This window comes from Mytilus californianus, unplaced genomic scaffold (assembly GCF_021869535.1).
Source record: "Mytilus californianus isolate M0D057914Y unplaced genomic scaffold, xbMytCali1.0.p SCAF_10, whole genome shotgun sequence".
In the NCBI taxonomy this organism is placed as follows: domain Eukaryota; kingdom Metazoa; phylum Mollusca; class Bivalvia; order Mytilida; family Mytilidae; genus Mytilus; species Mytilus californianus.
The window spans coordinates 76,947,004-76,964,040 of NW_026262582.1; the positions used below are offsets into that span (position 1 = coordinate 76,947,004).

The 17,037-nt window shown below is 33.3% G+C and overlaps 1 protein-coding gene across 9 annotated transcripts in view; it reads right to left on the bottom strand.

Annotated features, from left to right (window-relative positions):
* LOC127718574 (serine/threonine-protein phosphatase 6 regulatory ankyrin repeat subunit C-like) overlaps positions 1 to 16,649 on the bottom strand; it is a 184,171-nt gene extending 167,522 nt beyond the window's left edge. For all 9 annotated transcript variants that reach the window (XM_052224640.1, XM_052224641.1, XM_052224642.1 and 6 more), the window contains exon 1: positions 16,586 to 16,649. The gene's annotated coding sequence lies outside the window, so the exon portion shown is untranslated. The remainder of the gene's footprint in view (positions 1 to 16,585) is intronic.
* Between the last annotated feature and the right edge of the window lie 388 nt (positions 16,650 to 17,037).

The following is a 17,037-nucleotide window of genomic DNA, read 5'->3' on the forward strand; positions in this document are numbered from 1 at the left end:
GATTATGGATCAGCTTCATAGTAACAACACTTGGTCAGCACTTCATAAGGAACATACATGCTATGTTTGGTTTCATTCCATTCATTGGTTTTCTAAAAGGAGACATTTGTATGTATTTCCCATAGGGTCCCATGTTAAACTAAGTCCCCCGCTGGCGGCCATCTTGGATTATGGATCGGCTTCAAAATAACAACACTCGGTCAGCACCTCATAAGGAACATTCATACTATGTTTTGTATCATTCCATTCAGTGGTTCTCTAAAAGAAGACATTTGTATGTATTTCCCATAGGGTCCTATGTTAAACTAAGTCCCCTGCTAACGGCCATCTTGGATAATGGATCAGCTTCAAAGTAACAACACTTGGTCAGCACCTCATAAGGAACATTCATGCCATGTTTGGTTCCATTCCATTCAGTGGTTCTCTAAAAGAAGACATTTGTATGTATTTCCCATAGGGTCCTATGTTAAACTAAGTCCCCCGCTGGCGGCCATCTTGGATGATGGATCTGCTACAAAGTCGGACGACGGACGCCAAGTGATGAGAAAAGCTCACTTGGCTTTTCGGGTCAGGTGAGCTAAAAATTTAAAATGGGACATTCAATCTACTTTATGGTCCAATATCCAAAATCTAATTCCATGGCTAAGATTCAGCATATAAAAAAAACCATGAATTCAGTTTTTGATGAAATCAAACAAAGTTTAATTTTGGACCCTTTGGGCCTTAATATGGACTTATTTGAAAACAGGGCCCAAAATTTAAAATCTGAAAATCACGGTAATTAAAAATGGGCCCCCAATATCCAATATAGTAATACACGGTAAGAACCCCCAATAATTCAAGACTTTAAATTAATCCTCATTGACATTGGTTAAAAGATTTGTATTTATTTTCAATTGAAGGTTTCTTGCTGTTGCCCAATACTAACATGACTAAGTAAATCTGTTTACAAACTAAATATAACAATTTAAACACCCTGTTTGATGTGTATCTCCTGCCATATCAGTATTTGTTGTTTCTTTAAATAGATCAGAAATAATTTATGTTTAGAACCAGCTTAGCCAGTATTAGAAAAGTCTTGTTTTCGGCCACTATTTGGCCTCTAGTTTCTTAACGATTAAAGCTATAACCCCCAATGTTGACAACAATCTTCTGTGTGTGGTATGGAACCTTGTGGTACAATTTCATAGAGATCCATCAACTAATACTTAAGTAATTGTTTGGAAACCAGAAAAACCTTGTTCCCCCTTTTTTTTGTCCCCCCCCCTTTTTGTCCCCTTATTCCTGAACGGTTTGAGCTATAACCACATAAGTCAAACCCAACCTTCCCTTTGTGATATGGAACCTTGTAGTTCAATTTCATAGAGATCCATAGACTAATACTTCAGTAATTGTACATTAACCAGAAAAACCTTGTTTTTCCCCCTTTTTTTGCCCCTAATTCCTGAACGGTTTAGGTCATAACCCCCAAAGTCAATCCCAATCTTTCCTCTGTGGTATGGAACCTTGTGGTACAATTTCAGAGAGATCCATACACTAATACACAAGTTATTGTCCGGAAACTAGAAAAATGCCTTTATTGGCCACTTTTTGACCCCTCATTCCTAAACAGTTGGGACCATAACCCCCAAAATCAATCCCAACCTTTCTTTTGTGGTATTGCACCTTGTGATTTAATTTCATAGAGATCCATTAACTTATACTAATTAACTAAAGTTATTGTCCAGAAACCAAATGTGTTTGCATGACCACGACGACGACAACGACGACGTGATAGAAATATACGAACGCAAATTTTTTGTGGTCGTATAAAAATATTATAGAAAATAGCTGATGGTAATTGCTATATACTGCTGTTTGTTTTGCTCTCACTGCTATAGTTTATAAGATATTAGCAAAAAAATGACCCCTATGTTCTATTTTTAGCAAGTGTCCATGTTTATGAATAGATCAAATCCATGGATATATATTTTTTAAACAAGATACCCTAAGGAACATGAACCATTTTTTTCATAATGCTAAAAAGGAAAATAGCCGATTGATAAAATTAAAAGAAATATTTTAGTTAAGGATAAATGGGTAATTAAAGCACTGTGTATAATTAATTAAGTTTCATAAAATTTGGTTGAGCCACACTTAATACAAAAATAAGGAGATGAGGTATGATTGCCAATGAAACAACTATCCACCAAAGTTCAAATAAAGTAGATGTAAGCAATTATAGGCAACGGTACGGCCTTCAACAATGAGAACAAGAGTGCACACGTTGAAATGTCTCGCCTATTTTACTGACCATTGAATTTATGTTGAAAGTCTTAAAGGTAAAGGTTAATTTACTACAAGTATCACATAAACTTAACATTAGTCGCTGAACCATGAAAATGAGGTCAAGGACAATGGGCATATGACAGACTGAAACTTCGTAACATAAGGTATCTGCATACAATTTACTCAATATATCAAATTTCTAATTCAAATAGAAGTTTCTATACATTTTTTTGCACAATCATTATCTACTACTTTTTCTATTTTTTGGAACTCTTCTCCTTTCAGAGATTTTCGTGCCTGGTGTATTTTTAATAGATACTATTATAATATTAGGTTTATAATTCAAAGATTATAAGTTTCAGAGATGGTATATAGTTTGCTTATTTTAAGTAGCAAGGTTTATGCCTCTGATGCAATCATTCATCTGTAAATCCTATATTTGTTGAAAAATATGCTATAATGAAGCTTAATTTACGTAATGATCTAATACTTTCTTAACAGATTTTTCCCAGCAGTGGGAGTATTTTTCCTGTAAAATTCAAGGTTTCACGATTCTTACAGAATATGTAATAAAATTTTACTATTCACGACCAAAATTTCACTGTTCGTGAAATTAGTGGGGGTAATCAAAATAATAATACTTAAAGAAGTGATTTTTTTTAAGAAACTAGAGGTATAATACTTAAACAAGTGATTTTCATGTCATTATCCCAGATTCAGTACAAGGTCATCACCTGACATGACCGGTCATCCTATAAACACAGATGTTGGTTCTGATAATTTTAGCTACATAATAAGTCCCTGGATCATTAGTATTATAAATATTTAAAGTTACAATAAACTTAAATCACTTAGTCTTGTGATTTACTTGTACTACTTAAATAGGTGATTATTAAAGAAAGACAATTCTTATTTCCAACATTTCTGGAAAATTGATACTTGAATCAGTGATTTCTTAATCACTCATCATGCTCATTTAAGTAAGTCCCCTGACTGCTTATGGTAATTGAAAAACAGACCAAAACACAAAAACTTAATGTTAACCAATGATCATGGAAATGAGGTCAAGGTCAGATGATACTGGTAAGACAGACATGTACACCTTACAATCATTCCATACACCAATTATAGTTGACCTATTCTATTAGTATTTGAAAAACAGACCAAAACACAAAAACTTAACATTGACCAATGAACCATGAAAATGAGGTCACGGTCAGATGGCACCCGCTAGACATCTATATATACCTTACAATCATTCCATAAATCAAATATAGTTGACCTATTACTTACAGTACTTGAAAAAACAGACCAAAACACAAAAACTTAACATTGACCAATGAACTATGAAAAAGAGGTCAAGGTCAAATGACACCAGCTAGACAGACATGTACACCTTACAATCATTCCATACACCAAATATAGTTTACCTATTGCTTACAGTACTTGAAAAACAGACCAAAACACAAAAAAAATTAACAATGACCAATGATCCATGAAAATGAGGTCAAGGTCAGATGAAACCTGCCAGTCTGACATGTACCCCTTACAATCATTCTACACACCACATATATATAAACAAGCATTCTGTGAGTATTGAATGGCAATACATAGTCCCCTACCGGTTAAAAATTCATTGTAATGGAGCAAACCTACCACTAAATTCTTCAAACAATTTACTAAAGAAAAGGAAAAAAATCCAAAATGTCATTTATCTTAATACAATGTCTTTTACAAATCTTTAAAAAAAAAATGAGTTATTTCCCTTTGAAGAGAAATCTAGTAATTAATAAGTATTTCATCAAAAATTTAATTCTAGGGAAAGTTAAAAAATGAGTTAATTCCCTTTGAACAGAAATCTAGTAATTAAAAAGTATTTCATCAAAAATTTAATTCTAGGGAAAGGGTTTTAACTGAACAAGGAGAAAAGTTAAAATCGTGAAAATCAAACTTGACCTGTAACTTGTCATGATGAAACAATACACCAAATATCGAATCAATATCTTCAAGCATGAAGAAAAAAAGACTGGAAAACTGATTTGCCGGACTGAAGGATGGACAGACGGACGGACGGACAGACAGACGGACAGAGTGCAAACCTAAAGTCCCCTTCGACTTCGTCGGTAGGGGACTAAAAAGAAGATGTGGTATGATTGCCAATGAGACAACTCTCCACAAGAGACCAAATGACATAGAAATTAACAACTATAGGTCACCGTACGGCCTTCAACAATGAGCAAAGCCCATACCACACAGTCAGCTATAAAAGGCCCCGAAATGACAATCTAAAACAATTCAAACGAGAAAACTAACGGCCTAATTTATGTACAAAAAATGAATGAATAACAAATATGTAACACATAAACAAACGAAAACCGTTGAATTACAGGCTCCTGACTTGGGACAGGCACATACATACAGAATGTGGCGGGGTTAAACATGTTGCTGGATCCCTAATCTGGGACAGTGGTGTAACAGTACAACATAAGAACGAACTATAAAAATCAGTTGAAAGAAGCTTAACTCATCAGATGGATAAAAATACAAATACTTGCGCAATGCCAAGATACAGGTATCGACAGATTGTAGATCCATGAATGTGTATATATATATAACAATAATATTTAGTTTGCTTTTAATTTACTGATAACAAAATCAATATTAGTACCAATAAAAACAATATTTAATGATCTAATTACAGTGTTGAATTGGTAACCTTTTAGAATAAGTTTATTTAAAGGATCGATAAGTTTACCAGGATCGTTTCTTTATTTCCGGGCACGGTAACCAATATTGTCGTAAAAATGAGGATGTGCAATCCCGTTTGAAATAAGTTTTCTACAGGTACAACCAAACTATATAACAAATATCAAGTCAATATCTTCAAGCATGACACAAACAAAGTGTGGAAAACAGATTATTTAAGTGAATTTTCTAAGTCTAAGGACCTTAACTCTGCACAAAATTATCAAACCGGAACAAAATTCGAATTTGATCTGTAACTTGTCATGATAAAACAATATACCAAATATCAAATCAATATCTTCAAGCACGAAGAAAAAAAGTGTGGAAAACTGATTTGCCGGAATGATAGATGGACAGACAGACAGACAAACAGGCAGACGGACGGAGTGCAAACCTAAAGTCCCCTTCAACTTCGTCGGTAGGGGACTAATAACAACTAATAAAAAAAAAATCATGTATCAAAGACTAAAATATCAATCAGTATAATTAGAGAACGGAAACGAAAAATTCAGCAATTTTTCCATCTAAAAGGGGGTACAACTCTAAAAGTGACACCACAAAAATTCAAACTTGATCTGTGTTTTGTGGTTATAAGCAATGTGTACAAGGTTCATAACATTTGGGTGAGGCAAACTTAAGTGAGTGAAAGGAAACGAAAAAATTCAGCAATTTTTCCATTTGTTAAGGGGCATAACTCTATACAGGTAAAAGTGACGCCACCAAAATTCAAACTTGATCTGTGTTTTGTGGTAAAAAGCACAATATAAAAAAATAGTATGTCAATTACAATACAACACTAAAAGTCTTAAAAGGTTATAACTCAAATGATACAAGTTCGTTCTAGTCTGAAATTTACATCATAGAGAACGTACGTAAAGGGCTCTTGATATACCCACTGTGCAATACTGTTCATAAAATTGGAGTAGGAACTGTTCTTTTTCTTTACTTTGTCTAGATTGAGGTGCACATTCATTTACACTTCTTATTTTGATAAATGTTGTTGTTTTCAATTTGATGATAGTATCCAGAAAAACGTACAACGTTATTTTCATGATTAACATGATTAACATGATTAACATGATTAACATGATTAACCAAACTGTAAATGCAAACACCTGAAACATTTAGCCAGCATAAATTACTGTTCATGGTTTTAGTATGATGAGTATTATTCAACCAGGCAAGTTTGCGCTAAAATGGGCAATCGAAAATACAGGTGAACGGATTAATCCTGCGCTAAAATGGGCTATGATGTCTGCGCTAAAATGTCACCTGGTAGTTCAAAATTATTCGCTAAAATGTCCTGCACCCGTTACAGTGTGTTAGGAGAGATGTCGCTATCACAATAAACAAAATGTAGTGAATTTAATCAGATCTTAATCAGAGAGAACCCTCCCAATTTCCTCCAAGAATTTACGGAGGGATATCCTAGTTTCCTGGTGTGACACCAGGAAATATTGCGGTGTTTGAGGTATGGAAACATATTCCTTTTAATTATACTGTATTTAGTCAATCTTGACTTGCTGATCATTTATAAATTTATTTAAAGGGTCTATTTTTCTTTTAAAGTTTTGCAAGATAATAGGCCAAAACACCATAAATTGGTAAAAATCTTCATCAAAGAGCATGAACTCCAAATAAGGAGTCGACTGAGGATTTCAACCATGTTGACTTCTATGTAGATCTTGTCTTGCTGATCATTTTTGCTATTCTAATTGTCTACATTCACTGTATCTATTATAGTTATCAAGATAATAGCCAATAACACTAAAAATTTGTTAAAAATCCTCATTAAAGAGAAATAACTCCAATAAGGAGTGGACTGAAGATTTCAACCATTAAACATGTTAAACTTAATTGTAAATGTTGTTTTGCTGATTGTTTTGGATTTTTAAAGTTTCTATCTATTTATTTAGTTTTTAGATATTAGACAAAAACGCCAAAAAATGGGAAAAATCATCATTAAAGGGCAATAACTATAAGAAATTGGTGGACGATTTTGTCCATTTTGGTTTATTGTAGATCTTGTCTTGCTGATCATTTTTGCTACTTAAAAGTTTCTCTCTACTGGTCAAGGACCAGTTACCAGTTATATGCAGTCACTTTGCATTTTATTTAATAACAGACGTGTTGCGTAAATAGGACATACTGCTATTATCTTCATAAAAATACTCTTATTTTATTTTAAAAAACTTGGTTTTGTTTGATCCAATCTGAAGACTCGAACGTCTTGGGGTTTTTTTCTTTTAACACGTCGTGGGAAGATACTTGCGCAGAAACATGACTTCATCACTTTATGACGCCCTTGATTTTAGAAATAATGGCAATATTGTTGGTTAATTTGACAAAGCTCCATCTCTGTTTGCCTTTAAACAGCAAAATAAGAAAATATTTTAATAGGACATAAATTTCTAAAATTGCAGAGCTAGATTCATACAAGTAATGGGAACTGGTCCACGTATCCATAAAATTTTAAGCAAAAATCATCACACTAGTAACCCATTTTTTGCTGTACAAATGTATATATAAGAGAAATTTAAGTCCAAGTCTATCCCTACTGAAAATGTAAAGTGGGATTTCACTGAAAATACCAGTGGAGTTTCATCAGAGTTCCATTGGAATACCATTGTATTACCACTGGGAAATTTGGTCGGGATTTTCATTGGACATTCATTGTTTTCCATTGGGATATCAGTGGAATATCCAGTGGGATTCCGGTGAATACTCGAGTGGAATACAGTGGAAATTCCATTGGAATACCAGTGAAAACTTCGTTGGAATACCATTGTTTTCCCACTGGACATTTATTGTTTTCTACTGGGATACCAGTGGTAATTCCATTGGAAATTGTAACAATCAACCAAAGAAAACCAGTGATATTTCAATGGAAATTGACAATTCCATTGAAATGTTAGATATCATTTTGCATGCACTGCTTATTTTTGAATGAATTAATAAGAAAACTTGAAATAAGACAATAACCATTTTAATGCAAGTCAACAATTAAAGAAATTACAACAGTTTATACATCATCCACATTTAAGACCTTTTAAACGAAAAGATCAACCTCTTTAAAATATTAACGTTGATAAATTATCATTTTTTAGTCAAAGATGTATTTACTTAATTGTACATGTAAATCATTTTTCTGGTTAAATCATTCATAAGTCCATGGTAACTTTTGGTCCTCTTGAAATCTTTCACAAATGGTTTTAATTTTCAATTTTACAAATTTGTTTATTGTGCATTAAACAAACAAAAATGTCCAGTTAACATGCATACGAAATACTTTGTCAGTTTGGTCAGTTTTCTTCATCATCCATTGATATTATTCATGAATTAAGTCCAAAGTTTCTGCATTCCAATCCTGTTCCATTAAGTCTTCATTGATTAATCTGAAAGAAAAAAAATCATACATCATAACATGCATAGAATTTTGAATTAAAATAACATTACAATACCATGCTCCAATCTGCAATTATTCAAAAATATATGTTACTGGCATATTTTATTTGTGTTTGTGTGTAATTTATTCACAACATTTATACACTAAGAGCAATTTAGACACATGTATGTCTATTATTGAAGACTATGTGTTCTCTAGATATATTTGGCTATAGTTGTTGGGTTGCTGTCTCTTAGACTTATAACACACATCTCTTTTTATCAAAATAGACTTTTATTGTTCATGGATCAGGTGTCTCTCAAAGCCAAATAAAATAGTATGTGTGGTTCCAGTTACATTTAAAAAAAAATTAGGGTAGGTAGGTAAGAATTTTTTTTATTTTATGGTTTTTTTTTACATTGAGTCTATCATGTCTATGGGAGCAACATTCTGACTTAAACAGTACTTACTGAAAAATGACAAAAAAATCTTTAGGGTAGGCTATTGTTAAGACTAAAAAAAAAGGTAGGTAAGGTAATTGGAACCACGCAAATATTTTTATTTAGCCTCATATGCATATTATCTTTCCCTTTGTGTTGTGTTTGTTGTTGGTTTACTATCTGGTTGAAGCATACCAGACACCTCATTTTGATCACATAATAGCCATGATTAACCATTGTGCATGATGATCAGATCAATGTTTTTGAGATGTGTTTACAGCTTATAGATGTGAATGATTAACATGATTAATGTATTTTTATTTCAAGTGTGGGAAGGATGAAAAAATAATTCAATAAGTACCTTTCAATAATCTTATACTCAAATTTCTTTTCTGCTGCTGGTTCGTTTGTTTTCATCGTGTTTTCATATTATTGAGTGGATATTGATCGATGCACAGTCATCATTTTTGCAGCTTTGTACCTTCACCATGATCAATCCCTTTTAATATATGGACAACCTAAAAAAAATGTAAAAACATTTTATTAATAATTTTTAATTCTGGTCATGACCTGTATGCATCATATATTACTGATATTTATCATACAATGTACATATATAATTAAGAAGCTTCTTTCAGTTAAGTACAAAGACTCTAAAACACAATATTAACCTTTAGGGATTTTTTGTGTTGCATGTCCATCCAAATCAGAACATGACAAAATTAAGTTGAATGTGCCTGAATGTGTGTAGTAAACTGTAAACATCTTTCCTTGATTGTGAAGGCACACAATGTAATTCAATATTGAGAATAATAAAATTATCATTACATTCCCACCTCCCCCTTTTCAGAACACCAAATGGTCATCCTCAAAGTGTGAACTAACAGAGCCCATGAATGAAACTAAAGGGGGTGTATATCTTTTTTTTTAATTTTAATTAAAAATATTCATGATGTAAAAATCAAATGTAAAATCTCTTAAAAATTACCTGTATCTGCTGTACGTCTGCCCTACATCAGCACATCGTCTCATCGTAAATTCTTGGTTCAACAGCTAATGTCATACCTAAATGTTCTGCCTTTAATGTCTATTTCTTTATTTATCGAAGGTTGTTGAGTATTAATTATTATTAACACGATTAATGTAACCACAGCTGGACAATGCTGGACAGGATACATATTCGTACAATATTTTTAGTTTCAAATTTGAACACATTCCGTGTATTAATGATAACGACTATCTGATTGGCCGATCGGAAATCCCGGAAATAGAGTTATCCAATCAAATCAGCGGTTATATATATAGTCTGGTAGAAAAAAATGGCAGCCTCCATGAATGTAAACGTGTGTTGAAAAACAACATTATAGACTACAGTTTCACGAATTTTCTGCTCAAATTATGCCAAAACACTGACATTTAGCGTACAATTGATTGGAGCGGATTATATGTGAAATGTTTCTATAGATTAACTTATATGACCCGAGTTCCAGTGCCGAGTTCAGGACATGAAAATGATGAAAAATTCATCACACCGACCTGGGAACAGTATATCTAACGGGAAATGAATCTGATACGCTTTTCAGTATACAATTGATAAAATCTCGGACTCCCCGAGACTTCCCGAGATTTACGGATTTTGGTAGCGTCTGACTGAAATACTATCAAAACTGCTCAACAAATAAACCAAATAACTCTAATTGTAAAAAAATACAAGTTTTATCATTTAGAAGATTTATTTTGTCATATAAAATTACCAAAATAAGTTTGATTTATTTGATGTGAAGTGTTTTATAATAGTTTGGGAATTTGTAATTATCATCGCGGCAATGGCCGCCATTTTTTTATTACCTGGTTTGCAGTCTGCACAATTCTGTGATGAAATGCTTTCGATTTTAACAAATTTGAAGTGACAGAATACAAGTTTGATACACTAGCTTCACTGTAAAACTAGTTTGAATGACATTTTATTGATAATATCAGAAATTATTAGGATAATAGCGAGTCCGTTTTTAACACATGTCCGTTTCTGTATCTTATCTTTATTAACTATGGCACGACGATAAAATCGACTACAATCAGGTAGTGTCAAGTCCCGTCAATATATATGTTCCTGCACCGACAAAGTTAAGATACCGAAACAGTTTATAGAACAATGTGGAAAATGAAAGCCGTTCACTTTACTTTTCTCAAAAGAACAGTAGACCAGTAACAGTTAATGAAAATGATGAAGTCAAAGGAGAAATAATTATATTATTGTATACATGTAGACTAGTGCAGGGCAGTTGCCAGTACGGTCACTTGAAGAAAAAAACGGAGTTATCCTAACAATTCGTACAGTCTGAAGATAATTTCTGCAACAGATCTGTTTAAAACGGCCCTTTTAAGAGCCATGCACATTTTTCAAAAAGAATCTTAATTGTTTTTGTTCGTTAAATCAAACAGAATCTTATTCTCAACCCAATTTGATATAAAATATTAATTTCTTTATTTATATTATCTGATTATTGAACATTTAATTTTATTTCTTAATAGTTAAAATGTATCCTTTCAATGTGTCATACTCATAGGCTATATGGTGATGCATTATATTCACCCTACATCTGAGGATCTACCATTTTACTTATTTTATATGGGGGGGGGTCTTTCAGACCAAATGATTATTTTCATTTGTTACTAGGCAAGTGATTTCATATCACATTTAACCATGTAACCTTTTTTGAACAAATGTTTCATATACATGTATATATGTAGGTTTATGAAATATTCATTACATCCCATATATTATCATGATTATATTATTTAATTTCTTATCAGGCCAGCAAATTATATGTTACAAATTAAATCCTTTATATAATAATCATGCACTTAATTATTTGAAAAATTTAAATTAGAAGTATATATTCCTTTAAATTTCTAAGTCCAAAATTCCACTGGAATATTTGCATTAAATCAAAACTCCACTGAAATATAAACAATAATATTCCACTGGAAATTAATTGGAAAATCTTTGGAAGTTTCATTGGAAATTTCACTGATTTTCCATTGGAATTACAGTGTGAAAAATATTCCAGATGTTTTGGATGAAATTCTAATGGGATTCCATCGGAATATTTTTTTCCACTGAATACCAGTGTAATTTCACTGGAAATCCAGTGGAATCCCATACTCATTTTCAGTAGGGATGGTCCTAGACCTAACTTTTGATAACCCTTTTTTGTGTTTAAAGAATATTTCCAAAAGAATTTTAGGTTAAAAATTGAGAAAAACTGTGAATTTCTGATGGTAACCATGGTAACTAGTACTGGACCCGTATCTATTAAAATTTTTAAGATAAAAGGCAAAAATAAAACTAGAGGCTCTAAAGAGCCTGTGTCATGTGTCGCTCACTTTCATGACTTTGGTCATTGTGCATACATTCTTGTAGACGAGAATAGAATTCATGACAAAAATCTCTCTTTTGTTGATCTTGTATTGCTGATCATTAAATCTGTTTAGTTTCTCTCTATCTTCTTTAGTTTTTGCTCAAAACACAAAAGAGGGTAAAACAAATCTGCATTTAAGGGCAATCATTCCTATAAAGAGTGACAGTCTACTAACTATATCAGCAAACTTTGACTTGTTAATCATGTTAATAGATATTGCCTTGCTGATCATTTTTGTGATTAAAAGTGTCCATTTATCTATTATAATTTTTATCATATAAGGCAAAACACAAAAAATTGGTGAAAATAGTCATTAAAGGGCAATAACCCCAATAAGGAGTGGTCTTATGATTTCCTCCGTATTGTCTTGATTGTATGTCTTGTCTTGCTAATCAGTTTTCCTTATTTTAGTTTCTATCTATCTATTATAATTTTTTAAGATATAAGGCAAAAATGCAAAAAAATGGTAAAAATCATCAACGAAGGGCAATAACTCTAATAAAGAGTTGACTGACAATTTCGACCATGCAGACTTATTTGTAGAACTTGTCTTGCTGATCATTTTTGCAATCTAAAGTTTCTCTCTTTCTGATTATAGTTTTCAAGATAATAGGCAAAAATGAAAAAAAATAAACTGTTTTCATAGAGATATGTCTCGCCTTTTTGTAATTTTGATAATGAAAATGTTGAAATTAAATAGCAATACTTTACCATGTAAGTTATGCAAATATTCAAAGTCAATGAACCATGACTGAAGGTACATGGCTAAACAATCTCCAAGGAATGAGATGTGCCAATGCTAATACAACTGCATACCAAATACCATTGACTTATTATAAGTCATTCCCTTTAAACAAACCTAAACACAAACATTAACTTGTCAACTATGTAAAAGTTTCAAAGTCAATGAACCATGATCAGGGGTGGGGCTATATAATTTCCATGGAAACAATACTTGCAAATGCCAGTAAAATTTGCATACCAAATATCATTGACTTAACATTAGCAGTTCATCTTAAACTGATCTAATCACAATCTAATACATGTAAACTAAGCAAAAGTTTCAAAGTAAATAGACCATGACTGAGGATGCGGGGCCAAATATTCTCCATGGAAATGAGATGTGCTAATGCTTATACAACTGAACACCAATTAACATTGGTCTACCACTATAGACTTTGAAAATTTTGCTACGTTAACATGTATTAGTTTGTGATTAGGTCAGTTCGAACCCTTGAACTGACCTAATCACAAACTAATACATGTTAACGTAGCAAAATTTTCAAAGTCTATAGACCATGACTAAGGGGGCGAAGCCAAATAATCTCCATGGAAATGAGATATGCCAATGCTTATACAACTGCATACCAAATATCATTGACCTACCACTAGTGGTTCCCCATAAATTGACCTAATCACAAACTAATACATGTAAACTATGAAAAGTTTCAAAGTCAATAGACCTTGACTGAGGGTCGGGGCCAAATAATCTCCATGGTAATGAGATGTGCCAATGCTAATTCAACTGCATACCAAATATCATTGATCTACCACTAGTGGTTCACCATGAACTAGACCTAATCACAAACTAATACATTGTTGACGCCATCGCCGCTGCCGACGCCAAAACAGCATACCTATGTCTCGCTTTTTGACTACGTCAAGGCGAGACAAAAATGGTAAAATTTGTCATTTAAGGGCAATAACTCCTGTTTAATCTTGGTGGCAAACTGGTCATCACAGATTGACTTCTTTGCCTGTCATTAAAATCTTCATGTATGTAAAATCTGTGTTTAGTTCAACACCTTTTTAATTTGAAAATACTTGCATCCTTATAGTTGTAATCTGAATTGAACATTTGTTGAAGGACAAAGTATAGGAAATTTTACATCAATGTGAGAGATTGTGAAATAAATACAAACACATGTTCTAAGCTAACAGTAGAGTCGGCAGAACTGAAGTTGGAATGATAGAAGAAAAGAATAGCCATATCATACTGTAGAAAGGCTGTTAAAAGGAAATTAAAAGTTTTGGTTTCAAAGTGCAACAATATGAACCAACAGCAGAGTCCTTCAATTGAAAATCAACCCCATTTGTTTTCTCTTCATATGAATATAACTAGAGGCTCTCAAGAGCCTGTGTCACTCACCTGTATTTACTGATGCTTTGGAAATCATGTAAAATAAGGTTAAAATCATAATCAATAGTATTAGATATTAGATATTATAATGATATCTAAGATAATAACAAAAAACTGCAAAATTTCTGTAAAATTAATAACTCAGGGGCAGCAACCCAACAATGGGTTGTAGGATTCGTCTGAAAATTTCAGGGCAGATAAATCTAAATCTGATGAACATTTTTGAAAATGATTCTTTGGGGGGGGGGGGGGGGGGGGGGGGGGGGGGGGGGGATTTCTTGGATTTTCCCCACCTGGGGGTTAATTTTATGATCATGGATTTTGTAAACAAAATGTCTGGGAGTAAAAAACTAGAGGCTCTCAAGAGCCTGTGTCGTTCACCTGTATTTACTGATGCTTTGGAAATCATGTAAAATAAGGTTAAAATCATAATTAATAGTATTAGATATTAGATATTATAATGATATCTAAGATAATAACAAAAAACTGCAAAATTTTTGTAAAATTACTAACTCAGGGGCAGCAACCCAACAAAAGGTTGTCGGATTCGTCTGAAAATTTCAGGGCAGATAAATCTAAATCTGATAAACATTTTTGCCACCTATCAGATTTGCTCTAAATGCTTTAGTTTCAGAGATATATACCAAAAACTGCATTTTACCCCTATGTTCTATTTTTAACCAAGTCGGCCATGATGGTTGGAAGGCGGGGTCATCGGACAAATTTTTTAAACTAGATACCCTAATAATGATTATGGCTAAGTATGGTTAAATTTGTCTCTGTAGTTTCAGAGAAGAAGATTTTTGTAAAAGATTACAAAAATTTACAAAAAATTGTTAAAAATTGACTATTAAGGGCAATAACTCCTAAAGGGGTCGACTGACAATTTTGGTCATGCAAACTTAATTGTAGATCTTACTTTGCTGAACATTATTGCTGTTTACAGTTTATCTCTATCTATAATAATATTCAAGATAATAACCAAAAACTGCAAAATTTCCTTAAAATTACCAATTCAGGGGCAGCAACCAAACAACAGGTTGTCAAATTTGTCTGAAATTTCAGGGCAGATAGATCTTGACCTGATAATCAGTTTTACCCTATGTCAGATTTACTCTAAATGCTTTGGTTTCAAAGATATAAGCCAAAATCTTCATTTTACCCCTATGTTCTATTTTTAGCCATGGCGGCCATCTTGGTTGGTTGGCGGGGTCATCGGACACATTTTTTAAACTAGATACCCTAATGATGATTGTGGCCAAGTTTGGTTAAATTTGGCCGTGGTTTCAGAGGAGAAGATTTTTGTAAAAAGCTCACGACGACGGACGACGACGACGACGCCTAAGACGATGACGACGACGGACGACGGACGCCAAGTGATGAGAAAAGCTCACTTGGCCCTTTGGGCCAGGTGAGATAAAAAGGAGGGAAGGGAAGTAGGAGTTAGGAGAGGGAAGGAGTTAAGGGGAAGGGAAGTGGGAAACAGGGATCCCCTGTCCACCCACTCATCAGTGATGAGCTGAGGTGGGGGGGGGGGGGGGAGTTTCAAGAATGTGAACATTTTGAAATTTTGATATAGTCTAGCTATGATCTCAATTTTTTAAACACAAATTAAAGTCTAAAAATGTTTGTTGGAAGTATTTTCCATGGTTTAAGCTTGTCTGAAAATTTCTAGGCAGACTGACCAAAAATAAACTGTCTTTAGAAATCATTATGGGGGTCTCATTGGGGGGTTCTGATCCCGGATCCCGCTTACTGTTTTGTCAGATTCCAGTATCCCGCTTACACTATGTACGTAGGCAATTCTCATTTTTTTGTAATTTCCCGTATCCCGCTAGACTTCATTTCCCGTTTTCATGGCACAATAATTTGACTTTCACGTGTCACGCTTACAAAAAATCGGCAATCCCGCGTCACGCTTAGACCCCAATGAGACCCACCATTATGCATAAACAAACTTTTTGTAAAATACATTTTAAAATTAAAATAATTTTCATTTATAGCTGTAGACCATTTCATAAGATTTAAAAATCCGTTGAACTATATTGACTTCATCGTTTATGTGTACTTCCGCGTTTTAGACCCTCCCCAATATAAATGTGATGTTTGACTCATGGTAAAGGACCCATCATAGACTAAGCTCGAGGGACTAAGTGTGTGTAAAGGCTCCACTCAATCATTATACCTCAATATATGAGCGTAGTAAACTGTGTCTTCTAAGACGACGGAAGACATTAGATCTCTCATCCGGCGTGACGTAGCATCTCGTTATAAATAAATATATATATATAGCATCCGGGCATCACTGTAGGTGAAGCTTTTCCATAGATACGCTAATCTAAACGAGAAGTCCGGGCCAGGGGTACATGCAATTTTAAACCCGCGTTAATAATTGGCAATTAACATTTCTTATGCAGGTGACAACGGGTGTGAATAAAAATGAAATCTTTTATCTTTGTAAATTGTAAATCTAAACTATTTTAACTTAATAAATCTGCAAAATTACACCCATATATATAAGCCTCAAGCAATACAAACAATTAAACAATGATACAATTAAATACTATAAGTTATATGGTTCGCTACTGACCCCCTACGGATCCATAGAGCGTTAGTAAAATCCTATGTATTTTATTC